This window comes from Empidonax traillii, unplaced genomic scaffold, assembly GCF_003031625.1.
Source record: "Empidonax traillii isolate 1590-97213 ecotype Southwest subspecies unplaced genomic scaffold, ASM303162v1 scaffold942:size440630, whole genome shotgun sequence".
In the NCBI taxonomy this organism is placed as follows: Eukaryota; Metazoa; Chordata; class Aves; order Passeriformes; family Tyrannidae; genus Empidonax; species Empidonax traillii.
In genome coordinates, this window is record NW_020956135.1 from 246,361 (window position 1) to 261,781 (window position 15,421).

General features: G+C 44.7%; 1 long non-coding RNA gene across 1 annotated transcript; it reads left to right on the forward strand.

The window, feature by feature from the left end:
- The first annotated feature begins 410 nt into the window (after nt 1-410).
- LOC114067623 lies at nt 411-13,151 on the forward strand. The gene is made up of 3 exons (XR_003573427.1): nt 411-546; nt 778-784; nt 13,142-13,151. It is a non-coding gene; the product is annotated as an uncharacterized LOC114067623 (long non-coding RNA).
- Nucleotides 13,152-15,421: the final 2,270 nt, after the last annotated feature.

Genomic DNA, 15,421 nt, shown 5'->3' on the forward strand with positions numbered 1-15,421 from the left:
TCCTGAGGTTCATCTGCCGGGGCCAAGCGAGCTTGGACGGTGGCAGCGAGGTCCTCAGGACGTAGATGGATTGCCTTATGGGCTAACGAGCTCCATCTGCCCGGGGAGGGGCCCCGACCGGGAATCGAACCCGGGTCTCTGCAGTGACAGTGCAGTGTCTTTTCCCCTAGACCACCGGGGGCTCCCATACAATAAATGTAATGATACAGAGAAAAACTGGCTTTAACTCACAAAAAAAATGTATAACCCAGCACTCTGGGACAAGAACAGAACAGTGTTCGTTAGCCCCTGTGCTGAGCACCACGTGGCCCCCCTGGGTGCAAAATAAAAGGAAAGGAAAACCTGTTGGTCCAGATGATGGTCGCAGTTCTGTTGAAGCAATGATTGCAGTTTTTTCGAGAGTGACAGTCACAGGCCAGTTGAAGTTCTGGTCCTCCTCTGGATCCAACAAGTGGTACCAGAAGTCCACAAATCCCAAGATTATATATGCTCAGGTTCAGGTGGGAATGTCCAGTACCTCCCCCAGGGCGGGGAGTTCCACAATGGGTGATTTACCTCTGTTGAGACAAGGGATATTTTTGGAGTCTTTGATGGTCTAGGTCCTTGCAGCTTCCTATTATGCCAGTCCAGTATGGCCCATTAGCAGAGATGACCCCTCAGGCTGGGCATGAAGGTGCTAATGCCTCCCCAGAGGGGAGTTATCACAGCTGAGTATTCAGTGTGAAGACAAAGAAACACTCCTCTCAGAGTTCTTTAACACCCAGCTTGTAGTCAGAGGTGTCAGGTGTTCCTAGGCAGCTGCTGCAAATGATCCATTATTAACAGTCCATCAGAAATGACATAGAGGGTGTAGAATACACCGTTTATGTTACACCCACATAGTGATAAACTGGTCCCAGCCCCTGAAACTAGGACAACCACACAGCCACTCACTCAACCCAACCCCCACACAAGCAGGGCAGGTAAGAGAATCGGAAGACCAAAAAAACTGTGGGTCAAGACAAAGATACTTTATAAAGTAAAGGAAAGAAGAAAATTAAAGAAAACAAAACCACAATTAATGCAAAGACAAACACCACATCCCTCAAATAGATTGATGTCCAACCAGTCCTTGAGCAATGGCTGTCACCCAAAACCCTCTCCTCTCAGTTTTAATTGCTGAACATGACATTGTATGGCATGGATTATTCCTTTGGCCGATTCAGGTCACCTGTCCATGTTGTGTTCCCTCCCAGCCTTCATGCCCATCCCCAGACTACTTGCTGTGGGGGCAGAGTGGGAAAAAGAGAAAGTCTGGATGTTTGTGTAAGCATCCTTCAGCAATAGCCACAACAGTGTTATCAACATTGGTTTAATCGCAAATCTGAAACAGTGCCATGCGGGTTGCTACAAAGAAAATTAACTCCATCACAGTCATACCCAGTACACCTTGATAAAGTGTTTCAGTGTTAATTACCTTCATTTAAATTAAAATTTAAAATTTGAATTTAATTTAAAGCACTTTCATTCTGACATTCTTGAGTTTAAATTCCATTGATCTTGTGGTGTCATTGTCTATCACCACATGAAATATTATCCCTTAAGCTGACTTCAGTGAACTTAAGTGCCTCAGGAAGGAACATAGTCTAATACAGCTTTTTTATAGGTTTTGAAGCTGTTTTCTTGTCTAAACACCTTCTTATGCTTTTTTTTTTAATTATTATTTCTAAGGGTGAAAAAAAAGTTTATTCTGTTTTTAACAGGTATTTTCATATGGTGCTTGAGATGGACTAGTGGAAATGCCTCACCTAGCCTCTGCTGTTGCACTCTGGTTCCAAAAAGGAGATAGAATTGCTGTGTATAACAGCTGATCCCAACAGTTGGTGGGCTGAAGAAGCAGCAACAGGAAACCCCTGCAGCCCTGCTGAGGGGTTGGCAGGTGTCTTGGCTGCACAGCTTTGCTCACCCTAGGGGGAGCAGCTATGAGATAAACCCTAGGCCAACATCTCTGACTGACTGTGACTCAGATGCTGGCTCCTGGCCAACACAAATCTTCAGGTATGAACTGATTTGACAGTTATTGTAGCCACCTTGCTCTGGCATATACATAGAATGACTCTCAAGCCCTTCCTTCCTTCATGAGCAAATTGTCTATTCACGTTAACCTCTTTTACTCTTGCAAGGTGCTGAAGAAAATTCCAAGTATAGTACCACATCCTGGTCAGTAACGACCCCACAATCCTTCCTCGCATGATGGAGTGTGATTGCATATGTGTCATGGTTTAAGCCCAGACAACAACTAAATACCACACAGCCACTTACTCCCCCCATAGTGGGATTGTTGGGAAAATCTTTAATTGTAACAAATAGTGTTTAGTCTTGCTGACACTGACATCTCAAGAGTCAAAAATAGTTAACAATTTGCTCAGAGAGTTACAGGGAATGAGAAAGGGGTTATGAAACAAGGTTCGGCCTAATTGCTGCAAATTGTTTCTTAAGAAAGGATGTTCTTTGATGTTTGATCTTTGTAAACTTTCAAGCCTAATCAACAAGAAGGGAGATTTAATCTATGAAACAGATTAGCAGCTAGCAAGCAAGCTCTAAGTGATGTCCATATGTTAGAAAAACAAATTAAATTTAGGGATTGACATGCTTCAATGATCTCAGACCTGGGAGGGAGGCTAGCAAAGCTTGGGAGGAAATGCACAACTTTTGGGCCACAAGGACATTTGGCAGAACTCCCAAGATAAGGAAGAAACTAATAAAGCCAACTCAGCAATTGTGGTGAAATCAGCTCTGACTGGGTAAAAGGTAATTCTGGCAGGGGGAGATCTCTGACCACCAACCCAAGAAACCCACTGACCCAAAAGAAGAGAAAGACTGAGCACACAGACTAATTAGCATGAGAAGTGAGAGATCATTAACCAATAGAAGATAGAATATTAATTAATAAGAGGACTATATAACTTGTAGCCAATGAACACTAACTCCTTTGTTTGCTAAAATGTATAAATAGTTAAAAGTTTTGATAGTTGGTGTGTGCATGTCAGGAGGAGTGATCTCCCATGCATCTGTTGCCGAAATAAAGTAATGCCTGTTTTCTAATACTGAAATTACAGTGTTATTTTTCCAACAATTTTGGTGACAGGATGGGGGAGAGAATTGGAAGAGTAAAAGTGAGAAAACTTGTGGGTTAAGATAAGGACAGTTTAATAAGTAAAGCAAAAGCTGCACACACAAGCAAAGCAAAACAAGGAATTAATTCAGTGGTGTTCAGGTGTTCAGCCATCTCCAGGAAAGCAGGGCTCCATCATGCGTAACGGTTACTTGGGGAAGACAGATGCCATAAATTCGAACATCCTCCCCTTCCTTCTTCTTCCCTCAGCTTTATATGCTGAACATGATGTCATATGGTATGGAATAGCCCTCTGGTCAGTTGGGGTCAGCTGTCCTGGCTGTGTCCCCTCCCAGCTTCTTGTGCACCCCCAGCCTACTCAATGGTGGGGTGGTGTGAGAAGCAGAAAAGGCCTTGGTTGTGTGTAAGCACTGCTCAGCAATTAAAAAAAAAAAATCCCTGAATTATGAACACTGTTTTCAGAACAAATCCAAACCATAGCTTCATACTAGCTACTATGAAGAAAATTAACTCTACCCCAGCCAAAACCAGCACAATATGTAGGAATACAAAGAGGACAAAGCAGATAAATTACTTCCTCTTTCCAACACACTGTTGCTCAGAGCAGAAGTCTTTCAATCAGCAGCCACTACTTTCTTTTGCCACTCTGAGAACATGTAGACTTCAGCAGTAAGACGATTTACTTTTTTTTTTGAGCGTGAGCCACCTTAAACAAAGATCTTTCTCATTGATCGCTTCAAAACAACTCGAGTTAGATATCAAGAGAAAGGAGTGTTCTGCCTCCAGCTGGGGGATGCTTTCCTCAAGGAGGCAAGTGTTCTCTGTGCAGCTGCATGCCAAGCCTTCCTAAATATGCCCTAATGCCAACTGTAACGGCATAGGAAGACTAAGAAATGCATATATGTTTGTTAGGGGGCTCTGATTTTAGACAGGACAAACCTAAAACAAACAAAAAACCCCACAAACCACACCACACTAACCAGTAACGTGTGGCTTAGGCCAGGTTGCTTGCCACGCTGGGCGGGTCATGGGCGTCCCTCAGGCCGGACCGTGCCGCGCCGCGCCCTGCCCCCTCACACAGGAGCTGCAGCAGGCACCAGGAGCGGCACCGGCCTCAGCGGCCGTTCACTGCTGCGGCGGGGCAGGCGGGCACTTGCTGCCTCCGGGCCCTGCAGTATCCGGCGCAATTAGAAAGCCGCTTGGGCTCCGCCATGCCCTCCAAGTAGCCCTTCCTGCTGCTATTGTCCCGGCGGCGCTGTCCCCTCCCGACTGTTGCTCCTCCTCCTCCCCACTCTGTCCCAGGGCGCAGGACTGACATCACGCCCAGGGTTTCCATCCAACTAAGGGAGGAGGAGGTTGAGCGGAGTGGCAGCGTGATGGCGGTGGGTGGGAGGACATAAGGAAAGGCGGCGGAGCAACAGAGCACTTACTCACCAGGGTTCTCCCTGCCCGGTTTGGGGCCCTATTGTTCAAGCCGGTGAGAGCTGCAGGCGAGCCCACCGCGTGGGGCTGTAAGGAGCCGGCGGCATAGACCTAGTGGCGGCCACAGAAGCAGTCTCTGACCCTAGGTTGCAGCTCAGACCTCTTCGTGGGGTGTAGCGCCGCCTCGGACCGGGGCAGCCCTAAGAAAGCCAAGCCGGGCGCACGCAGGCAGGTAGGCAGAGGGCCGCCATGGCTCCTTTCCTCTTCCCTGTTTCGCAGTTGCGCAGTGGTTGTCGCTTTCGAAGATGGATGGAGAGGCGACTGGCGTTGAGAAGAGGGGGTTGGATGCCCAGTGTGCCGCTGGACTCCTGTATCCGGTCGCTGTTTACCGAAGAGGGAGGGAGAGAGCTGTGAGAGCTCAGGCGGGCAGTCGGGATTGAGCCTCTTTCGCTGGGTCCTTCGGGGGGAGCGTGACGAACCGGCTGAGGGCCTTTGCTCTTCTCTAGCCGGGGGGGGCGCGCTGGGAGGAGCGAGAAGGGAAGACGGCGGCCGCCTTGTCAATATTTTCAGGAAGCCTTGGCCAGGAGCGGCGCCTTTGCGGGTCGCGCCACCACCAGAGGGCCGTTTTCGGGGGCGGGAGGTGAACTCGCGAGAGGTAGGGAGGAAGCCCTGGCCTAGGCTTTCCTCGGGAGCGCCTTGGGAGCGGTCGGTCACGGGAGGCCGCGAGAGCACGGTGTAGGTGGTCGGGCAGGATCGTCGCGGAGCAGGGAGTAGCCGACAAAGAGAGTTACATGGTCTCAAGATCTTTCCTGGGGCCCAGGGAGTGCCGGTCCCGGAGGCGGCAGAGTGTTCGCACTCTGGGCGTGGTAGGACAAGATAGCGCGGATCTTGGCCTCGTTGGGCAGCCAGCGGCCGATCCGCGAGAAACCATCCTGACTCGCCGCCGCGGGGGCCCCAGCCTCGCTTCGCGGCCTCTCTGGGGTTACAGGGCTCTTTCCTATCACTTTTCTTCCGTCATTGCCTTTGTTTGCTGTCTGGAGTGGCCCTGGTGTCTGAGATAGTGCTTGAGCGGAGGGCTTTTTCCATCCCGGAACGAAGCGGCCCCCGCCTCCACCATGAACTGTAGGTCGGGCTGTATTAAAGAGCCCCTAATTGCTTTCACACCACTTATTCTGTGAGAGGCGCCACTCTTCAGCTTCTTACCAATGAGTTCATATTTGCACTCCATTTAAAGTGAACCTAAACTTTTTCTAAATGAATCTGACACGGTAGAGATCTGATTGAAGATGTTCATGCGTATGAAATAATCATCACTCCATCTGTGGCATCTTGTTAGCTTGATGTAGTTGAACCATTTTTTTAAAATGGGACAGTCTTTATTTTCCTGACTACGCCCAACAGAATGTAAACTTTGTGTCTAGAACTGCTTCTGATATGTGTTTTGTGCACAAAATGATTTTGCTAATCAGATTTTAGAGCATTAATATTCATAAAATTTATTTATGTGTTTCGGGAGTCTGTTTTCCTCTAAAAGTAAGATCGGGTTGTTCTTAAGACAAGACTATGTCACACCAAAAACTATTTTTTAATGAAAAAGAAGATGCCAAATGTGATAGATACTCCCTTTCAGTAGTGTTAGGATAGGTTATTTTCAGTATCTTTCAGTTGCAACCATCAAATATTTCCATTTATGTCAACATTTTCCTTTACTACTTTAGGTAATTTGGGAAAAGTCTTGCAGAGAACAGTTGAGTAAAAAAGTCACCTGGAAAACAGAGTACCAAGAATTAATTTCGTGACATCTGCCTTCTAACCTGAGTGGACTTTTATTTATCTTTTAAACTTCTTAATACTTACAATGAATGGGCACAGTGATGAAGATGTAAGAAACAGTAGCGGAGAGTCAAGGTAAGCACGTTCAGTCCTTGGTTACATATTCTCCTGTATTTTGTTTTTTTTAGAACTGGTTTATGTTTTAACTTAGTGCCAAAGCTTCCTGGTGAGCAAGTGGACTGACCATGCTTTTTTACAGATCCATAACCTGCTTGTTAGAATCAGTTAGTTTCATTTAATGTACACAATCGTGTACATACCTTACATAATACAATTTTAATCCTATTAAAGCTCTATCAGCATTACTCTCTTTTTCCTCAAAAGTTGTCTGAAGTGTCAAAAGCTGAAACAGATTAGATTGAAATGATAAAGTAAAACTCATGTCTATCTATAGAGTGCATGGCATGCATGCATAATATGTGCTGTATAACCCCCAAACTATGCTATCTCTAAAGTTGGAACAGTGGACTGTTAATTCCAAGGAGGCTTCCTTTTTTTTTTTTTTTTGAGTTGTCAAAGCAGTATAATGGAAAGTGTTAACTTCATGTTTGTTTTCCAAAGTGAAAGTACAGTTTTCCCAGCTATTTTCTTAATTAAAAAAAAAATCCGCTCCTTTAATGTTGATTGCTGGTGTTCTAGGATGTGTAGAGGGTTCACAGGAAATGCCTGGTTAGAACTTTCCTGCTGCAAGATAAGGATAACAGTGAACTTGTAGGGGTGGAATTGAATTCTTATTTTAGAACACTGATAAATTGAACAAGTATCTACTGCACTAGGAAAATATTTCTAAAACTAGGAATAGGATGAATGCTTCAGATTTAAGAAGGCAAGGGAAACTTACAAATAGAGGCTGTTGTGATTATGCTGTCAGTCTACCTATCTGTCTTGTCTGTCTCCTCCTCTTTCTGATCACAGCCTGTTGAACCTGTTAGTTGATTTCATGAGTCAGAGGTCATAAAGAAAACTGAGTTCTGTGGACTTTATGAAAACAGCCAGTTGGGTAGAGGGGATAGATCTAAATTATTGCCCCAAGTGAAAAAGATCCAAGAAGATAATGATCATTCAGCACATGCTGGCCATTAAGGTTGCATGTAACATAGTGAGTAATGGGGTGGGAAGAAGGGGGAAGAGACAAGTGTTTAGGTGATATTAGGTGTAAATTTGTAGGAAACCTATGAACAGTAAAACTACAGAAACTTAAAAAAATACAAAGAAGCTGTTAATTTCAGGCTTTGATGTTATACCTAGAAATATTCTAGGAAGTCAGTAAACTTTGAATCATGTGAATAACTTGTAAGCTTTTTTTGTTGTTGATTTCTACTTCCAGTAAAGATGGTACTTGTTTAGTTAGTAAACAAATTTTGGGTTTCTTCTAGTAAGTGGCAAAATATTCCTGATTACTTATATTAAAAAGAAAAACCCAAAACCAAACCAACCAAACAAAAAACCCCACCAAAAACAAAACCAAAAAACCCCAACCAAACCCAACAATAAGCCTTGTCAGTTGAGTAGAGGAACATGAACAAAATAAAACAGTGTGACCAAAGCTAGTCTTCTGAACTTTTAGAGAGTTATAACTAAGACCCCTGATTAACTTACTGGGGACAACTCTGATGACTTTGTATTTAGGAAGTTTTTTACTACTTCAAATGAGCCACCTAGCTAATGTAGGAAGAATACTGCATATCAAACTATGACCACTTGTAAATACCAGTAGATCAAAGTTACTCAAAAGCTGTAGCAATTCTCAAGACTAAACCAACTAAATATCAAAAAAGTATTCAGACAACTTTATTATAAGCAAATATCAGGAAGATGCAAATTACTTAAAACATGATAGTTACCTGTGAAGTAAGACTTTTTGCATATTAAATGTGCTGCTGAGCACAATTTAAAGCTTTTAAAAAGTTTTAAAATATCAAACTCTTTTTCCCTTTTTGCTTGTATCAGTCATTAACCCTGTAGCCTAATTCAGACAGATCCTGGAAAACCCATTTGTGTGCTTGTCATTTGCTATCAGGAAACTCTTGAACAGACCTTACTTCTCTGTAGGTAAAAAAGGGTGGGCTAAGTAAAACTTATCTAGAAAGTAGCTGGCTGGGGTGCAATTGTACTTCCTTTTTCCAGCAAGCAGAAAGTGCTTCTTGCATCAACATCTCTTACCATTGTTTATGTTCTTGAAAGCTGATGTTAATACAAGACACTAATTTCTGTGGATTGAATTTGGTTTGTTGATTTAATAGTCTGTGGACCACAAAAGATAATTAAGTAAAGCCAGCTCTTTTTCAGCAGGCTTGAATTTGCTGTATAAACTCGTACCTTCCACAGAAGATTAAAAAGATACATTGGAAGCCACTATTCTAAGTTCCTGCTTTCAAGAAACCTAAGTGGGAGTTAAAGATTCGACAAATATAATTATGGAAGTATTTTCATCTATTGGTTTCTTTTTGGTAGAAGTAGGTAATACAAATTAGGGGGAGGGGGAAAGGAAAAAGTGTGTTTGTATAGAGAGTTATATTGGGTTTATGTGGTGAGGTTTTGGTAGTGAGGAGACTGTAGGGGCAGCCTCCATCAGAAGGGACCAGGGGCTGCTGCTGTGCTGGACAAAGCCAGTTCCAACTGGCTCCAAAATAGGTCTGCCACTGGCCAAACATGAGCCAATCAGTGAAGCTGGGTAACCTCTGTGGTAACATTTAAGAAAGGGTGACATGCTGTGCAGCAGAGTGTGTCTGTGAGAGAGGGAGGAATGAGGGGCAAAATGCAAGAAAAACAGCTTTGCAGACACCTAGGTCAGTGAAGGAGGGGTAGGAGATATTCTAGGTGTTGGAGCAGAGGTTTCCCTACTGCCTGTGGAGAAGACCACTCCAAAGCAGATATCCACCCTGCAGCTCGCAGAGGCTCCACGCCAGAGCAGGTGGATGTGCCCTGAAGGAAGCTGCACCCTCTAGAGAGCATACCTTTGGAGAGGAGGAGGTTTTCTGTCCGGAATTGCAGCCCCTAGGGGACGCACACTGGAGCAGTACATTCCTGAAGGACTGTACCCCATGCAGAGGACCTATGCTGGAGCAGTTTGTGAAGGACTATCCTGTGGGAGAGATTCTATGTTGGAGCACAGAAAAAGTGTGAGGAGGGAGTGGCAGATGAGTTCTTAAGAAATGACTGCAACCTCCCATTCCACAGGAGGGTTGGGACTAGAAGATCTCTAAGGTCCCTTCCAACCAAAACCATTCTATGATTTTTCTCCCTGCCCCTGAAGTGGGGGGAGGAGGTATAAAGTTGGAAATGAAGGAGTGAAAGTAAGCCTGGGAAGAAGGGGATTGGGGGAAGGAAGGTGTTTCAGTTTTGTCATTGTGTCTCACCATTCTACTTTATTTTTAATTGGCAAGAAATGGATTTGAGTTCTCAGTCTAAGTCAGGAAAAGGGAATCAAGTTCATGCTTCAGAATAGATGAGGATGGGAAATAACACTTCTTGGTAGCCTGAACTTAATACTCTTTCTTCATAGAATCATAGAATCAGATGGATTGGAAAGGACCTCTGAGATCAAGTCCAACCCTTGATCCACTACCACCACAGTTACTAGACTATGGCACTAAGTGCCACATCCAGTCTCATCTTTAAAACCTTCAGGGACGGAGAATCCACCACCTTTCTGGGCAGGTCATTCCAATGCCTAATTACTCTGTAAAGAATTTCTTCTTAATATCTAACCTAAACCTCCCCTGGCAGAGCTTGAGACCATGCCCTCTTGTCTTGCTGATAGCTGTCTGGGAAAAGAGACCAACCCCCACCTGGCTACAACCTCCTCCCAGGTAGTTGTAGAGAGTGATGAGGTCTCCCCTGAGCCTTCTCTTCTCCAGGCTAGACAACCCCAGCTCCCTCAGCCTCTCCTCACAGGACTTGTGTTCAAGTCCCTTCACCAGCCTTGTTGCTCTTCTCTGGACCCGCTCCAGCACCACAATGTCCTTCCTGAACTGAGGGACCCAGAACTGGACACAGTACTCCAGGTGCGGCCTCGCCAGCGCTGAGTACAGGGGAAGAATCACTGCCCTCGTCCTGCTGGCCACATTGTTCCTGATCCAGGCCAGGATGCCATTTGCCTTGCCCACCTGGGCACACTGCTGGCTCATGTTCAGCTTCCTATTGATCCAAACTCCAAGGTCCCTTTCTGCCTGGCTGCTCTCCAGCTACTCTGTGCCCAGCCTGTAGCGCTGCAGGGGGTTGTTGTGGCCAAAGTGCAGGACCCGGCACTTGGCCTTGTTGAACCTCATCCTGTTGGAATCAGCCCAACTCTCCAGTCTGTCCAGGTCCCTCTGCAGAGCCCTCCTGCCTTCCAACTGATCGACAGTCCCCCCCCAGCTTGGTGTCATCTGCAAGTTTGCTAATGGTGGACTCAATCCCCTCATCTAAATCGTCGATAAAGATATTAAACAGAACTGGGCCTAAGACTGATCCCTGGGGGACACCACTAGTGACTGGCCGTCAACTGGATGCAGCCCCGTTCCCCATCACTCTCTGGGCCCGGCCCTCCAGCCAGTTCCTGACCCAGCACAGAGTGCCCCTGTCCAAGCCATGGGCTGCCAGCTTTTCCAGGAGTATATTATGGGAGACAGTGTCAAAGGCTTTGCTGAAGTCCAGATAGACCACATCCACAGCCTTTCCCTCATCCACCAGGCGGGTCCCCTGATCATAAAAGGAGATCAGGTTGGTCAGACCGGACCTGCCCTGACAGAGTTTGAAGGAAAGGACCCTCTCCGCGTGCCGTCTGTTAAGACGGAGCTGCAGTGATGCAATCCTTAGTGCTGGCCAAAGACACAAACACCAGACTGTTCGGAAGCAAAGAGGGTTTATTCAAATTTCCCACGGCTTATAAGGCTGCTGAAAGGAAGGGGGGGGGGGCTCGGCTACTTGGCTAGCCAATGAGAGGGACCGAGAGGTTAACACCCAGTAAGAACCCAGGAACCGGGGAGAGGCAGGGGAGACAACCAATGGAGTTAGGATAGGGGCGTAGCCTGGCTCTGTGGGCAGGACAAGAATGGCGCTGTACATAGCTGCCACGTGGGGATGTGGGGGGAGAGAGGTAATTGTACAGAGAATAGGGTGGCCCGTAACAATAAATTCGCAATATGGAGTTTTCTGTGCTGGCTTTGGGAGTTTTCTGTGCTGTGTCTGTTTCTCTTCTATGACTGTTGTTTCCAGTGTATATATTCCACGTTGTTTTCCACACTGCCCTTCCTAAACCTTTGCTGGCTGGCTCTGATCCCTTGTCCATCCTGTAGGTGCTGTGTGATTGCACTCAGGATGATCTGCTCTGTAACCTTGCCAGGCACTGAGGTCAGGCTGACAGGCCTGTAGTTTCCCGGGTCCTCCTTGTAGCCCTTTTTGTGGATTGGCGTGACATTCCCCAACTTCCAATCATCTGGGACCTCCTCAGTGAGCCAAGACTGTTGGTAAGTGATGGAGAGTGGCTTGATGAGCTCTTCTGCCAGCTCCCCCATCACCCTTGGGTGGATCCCATCTGGTCCCATAGACTTGTGAGGATCCAAGTGGCTCAGCAGGTTGCTAACTGTTTCCTCCTTGATAACAGGGGGGCTATTCAGCTTCTTATCTCTGTCTACAAGCTCCAGAAGCCAGCTGTCCTCAGGACAGTCTTACTGTTGAAGACTGAGGTAAAGAAAGTGTTAAATACCTCAGCCTTGTCCTCATCTTTGATAACTCTGTTCCCACCCATGTCCAATAAAGAATGGAGGTTTTCCTTGTCCCTCCTTTTGCTATTGATGTATCTATAGAAAGACTTTTTGTTATCCCTAACAGAAGTGGCAAGATCAAGTTTTGCCCTCATCTCTCTGATTTTCTTTTGGCAAGACCTAACTATATTCCTAAACTCTTCCTGAGCAGCCAGCCCTTTTTCCCATAACCGGTAGGCTCTCTTTTTTACCCTAATTTCCTTTAAAATCTCCCTGTTCAGCCAGACCGGTCGTCTTCCCTGTCAGGTTGCCTTTTGGCAGACTGGGACAGCCTGCTCCCGTGTGGTCAGGGCTTCCTTCTTGAAGCATGTCCATCCCTCCTGGACCCCTTTGTTTTCAAGGGTAGTTTCCCAGAGTACCCTCTGAACTAGTCTTCTGAAAAGGCCGAAATCTGCCCTCCAGATTCCTTTGCTTTATATTAGTGGTGATTAATAAGATGAATGTCTCTAACACATCTAAACACTTGTTTTTAATTATTGCCAGTGATGTTTTTCTTTAAGTCTGTCTCTCCTGTCATCTCCCCAAAGCATACTCTAATTTTATTCCATAGATATTTGTCGCAAATGAGTGTTTTAGGTCACTCAAAGAATCACCAGCAAAGGTATTATCAAAAGCAGGTTTAATATAAAAGTGAAAGCATGACAAAATTCATTGACAAGGTTCACTCTACTATTTACTAGATGGTTAAAGCACACAGAAAAAATGGACTAAAATCTAAAATCAATCTAAAGCTAAAATGGACAAAAAAATCATCAACATAGAGACTGGGGATGGAAAAGGGTAAGGATAAAAAGGAATAAGGAAGACTCTCCTGTTGAGTCACAATGTTCAGAGTGGACCCCCCTTGCCAAACTGAGTCCCAGACTTGACAAACAGTTTAGGCCTAAAGGTTTTAACAGTACTTAACAGCACTTAATAGCCTAATTTTAACAAATCAACAAGAGATTCTATAGAACTTACTATAAACACAACAGTAACTCACTTATAGGCCTAACTTACAAATCTAAAGTACTTAAGAATCTAGGACAGCAACATTCCTAGTACATTTGCTATTGCACATTCACACTTGTAAGCATACATACCTAAAGGAGTCTGTACAAGGTATATATCTGTGAAAAATTCCCCTCGAATTCAGTGAAGTGCTCATATTGGATGCCTTTGCATCTTCTCAGTGGGCAAAGGGTTGAGCCTCGAGGAGTGGGGGATATCAGCCCAGGATCCATCATTGTTCGGTAATCCTCAGTGTATAGCAAATGCGAGAGTTTGCTTTCTCTGAGAGGTGTCCCCACTCAGAGGGAGGTTGCTGGTCACAGCCTGCTGCAGTCCAGGAGAGCTCAAAGGATCTCACTTAGGACCACTGTTTATAGGGTCACAAGAGAGTTGGCTTTAGTCATAGTAATTTTTCATCCTGGCCCCAATTTGGGTCAGTAACTTTCTTTGAAAGTTCAATAATAAAAATGTTATTCCACTTGGGTTGTTATTCAGGCAAGAAAAATAAGTTTCTAAGGCTGTTAAAAAAACAGGAGCTTTTTAGCCAGCATTAGTTCCTGGGAACAGACTTTCTAATAAGCTCAAGAGGAGCTCAGCCCAGGTGCTGTTCATCAAGGCCAAGGCCTAACCGAGCATTTGAGATCATAGTGCAACTGGAGGAGGGAGGGGAAGCACTACCACAATTGGGGTTTGAAAAATTAACAGGTGCAAACATGTAACAATTATCTCTTGGTCCTCTCAGTAAGCTGTCTTGCTTTTCTTGCATAAGATTGAAAAGAAATATTGTTTTTGTGTATCTCTCTTAAATTGCTCTTGAATATATTGAGAATATCCAGAGACAGTATCAAACTTTCATACCAAATCAGATTTCACATCTGCTGCTGTACAATTGCAACTATTTGACTCAAGGGCTAGGGGTGTGAGAAGTTTGTTTACTACATATCCTGGAAGATGTTCTCTGTGGACTTTACATTGGTTTGCCAACATACATGAAATGATAATTTTTCATGTAGAAATCCTATCCTGAGAGTATGCTATTCACTCTTAGCCTATATTCCTTCATGCCTACTACAGCAGGTTAGCACTGTCACTTGGCATCACTGCAGTGATTTGTTTGCATAGTAGAGTAGTCTCACTTCAGTAGGATGGAAGAGGCCATTTTTGCTTTATGCATTACTTTTGCTTCTTTTTTTTCATGCTCCTGTGATGCTCCTGTAACTATTTTGTACACTCTCATGCATTCCTGTCTTTTCTGTGTTGTTGGGTTTGGTTGTTTTGTTTGTGTTTTTTTTTCCAATTGAACAAAGTACAATGTATGTAACATATAGTTTCTTATTCAAGAATATATTTTATCAAATAATGCTGTTTTAATTTTACTGGATTTTATATATATAATATAGAAACAATATAAAAATTGAAGCACAGAGAGGAAGGCTTATATGACATATTTTTTAAAGAGGGACATAGAAATGCAGGAATTCTGTTTTGGCTAACAGAATTAAGTACCTAAAAGAGCAGAAATTCTCTTCAACAGCAAATACTGAATATTCCCTTTCTTTATACATCATATTAACAGCATTGTCTTGGTTTTGACCCTGGATGGATTTTAAACACTTATTGAAAACCGTTTTTCCCCTCTCCTGCCCCTTTGACTTTCTCTGAGCTGAGGGAAAAAAAAAAAAAACAGTCAGAGAATTCCTAAGTAGAGATAGGGACTGGGAGATTCACTTATTAACTAATTTTCATAGGCAAACAGACTCAAAGAGAATAGAACTTAAATTTATTGCTAACAAACTTAAACTAAAAGCTAATTTATCGCTAATAGAATAAGAGCTAAAAGAGTAAAATAATAAAACAGTTTTAAAACACAACACCTTCCTTCCACTCCCCCCTTCCCTCAGATGCACAGGGAGATGAAAAAAAGGGGGAAAGGCACAGCCAGTGGCTGCTTCTGCCGCTGTTAAAATCCATCTCTCAGATAGGAACTCTTTCCAGTTCACTGTCCTGGGGGGGTCACTCTTCCAGCAGGTGCAGAGGTGTCTCTCTCTACACTCTGACAGTCTTCTCTATGGGCTACAAGGGGACATCTTGCTTTACCATAGTCCTCACCACGGTAACAGGGGAGGGTAATGGCTTTGAGTCCTCCCCTGATTCTTGTGAGGTCCCTCCCCATGGGAGACAGTCTCTGATAGACCTCTCTGGTGTGGGTCCATCCCTCAGGCCACAGTTCTTCCATAATCTGCTGTCCCTTGGGGCACGAATGAGTTGCACTGGCGTGGATTTCCCCACAGGGCCACAAGTCCTACCTGGGACA